The 1656-nt window shown below is 35.6% G+C and overlaps 1 pseudogene; it reads left to right on the forward strand.

Moving 5' to 3' along the window:
* Positions 1 to 251: 251 nt before the first annotated feature.
* Positions 252 to 369, forward strand: LOC131810654 (U6 spliceosomal RNA; annotated as a pseudogene).
* The last annotated feature ends 1287 nt before the right edge of the window (positions 370 to 1656 follow it).

Consider the following 1656-nt stretch of genomic DNA (forward strand, 5'->3'; position numbering starts at 1 on the left):
ACAGATGGTTTTTGGTAGTATGGACATTTTAACAATGTTAATTCTTACCATTCATAAATATGAGCTATCTTTACATTTATGTCTCCTTCAATTTCTTTATCAATGTCATAGTTTATGGGGTACAGATCTTTCATCTTCTTAGTTAAATCTTTTCCTAAGTATTTTATTATTTTTGATGCTATTGTGAATTAGATTGTTCTCTTTATTTTTTCAGATAGTTCATCATTAGAGTGTTAAAATGCTCCTGTCTTGTGCTTACTTTGGCAGCACATATACTAAAATTGGAATGATGCAGAGAAGATTAGCGTGATCACTGAGCAAGGATGACATGAAAAACTATTTTAAAAAACGAAACAAAACAAAATTCTTGTCTTTTATATATTGATCTTGTATTTGGCAGCTTTATTAAATTTGTTTATTCAAAATTTTTTGTGAAGTTTTTAGGATTTTTTTACATGTAAGTTCATGTTATCCAAAAAAAGAAAATTTTACTTCTTCCTTTTTTTCTTTTGGAGTCTTTTATTTCTTTGTGTTCCTTGTTTCTCTGGCTAGGACATCCAGTACTATGTCAAATGAGAGTAGTGAAAGTGGACACACTTGTCTTTTTTCTGATCTTTAAGGGGAAAACATTCAAACTTTTTTGATTGAATATGAGATTAGCTCTAGGCTTGCAATATGTGTTTTTTCTTTAATGGATTTTTTAAATTATTTTTAAAAATTTTTATAAACATATAATGTGTTTTTATCCCTAGGGGTACAGGTCTGTGAATCACCAGGTTTACCCATTTCACAGCACTCACCATCACTCACCATAGCACCTGCCCTCCCCAATGTCCATACCCCCACCATCCTCTCCCAACACACCTCCCCCCAGCAACCCTCAGTCTGTTTTGTGAGATTCAGTCTTTTATGGTTTGTCTCCCTCCCAATCCCATCTTCTTTTATTTTTCTTTTCGTATGCCCGAAACCGCCTATGTTGCATCTCCACTTCATCATATCAGGGAGATCATATGATAGTTGTCTTTCTCAGATTGATTTATTTCGCCAAGCATAATACCCTCTAGTTCCATCCATGTCATCACAAATAGCAGGATTTCATTTCTTTTGATGGCTGCACAGTATCCCATTGTACATATATACCACATCTTATTTATTGATTGATCTGTTGAAGGACATTTAGGTTCTTTCCATAGTTTAACTATTGTGGACATTGCTGCTATAAACATTTGGGTGCATGTGCCCCTTCAGAATGCCACGTTTGTATCTTTAGGGTATATATCCAGTACTATAATCACTGGGTCATAGGGTAGTTCTATTTTCAGCTTTTTGAGGCACCTCCACGCTGTTTTCCAGAGTGGTTGCACCAGCTTGCATTCCCACGTACAGTGTAGGAGGGTTGCCCTTTCTCCACATCCTCACCAGCATCTGTCATTGACTGACTTGTTCATTTTAGCCATTCTGAAAGGTGTGAGGTGGTATCTCATTCTGGTTTTGATTTGTATTTCCCTGATGCCGAGTGATGTGGAGCATTTTTTCATGTGTCTGTTGGCCATTTGGAAGTATTCTTTGCAGAAATGTCTGTTCATGTTCTGCCCATTTTTTCATTCGATTATTTGTTCTTAGGGTGTTGAGTTTGATAAGCTCTTTATAGATTTT

The sequence above is a fragment of the Mustela lutreola genome, chromosome 10 (genome assembly GCF_030435805.1).
Source record: "Mustela lutreola isolate mMusLut2 chromosome 10, mMusLut2.pri, whole genome shotgun sequence".
In the NCBI taxonomy this organism is placed as follows: Eukaryota; Metazoa; Chordata; class Mammalia; order Carnivora; family Mustelidae; genus Mustela; species Mustela lutreola.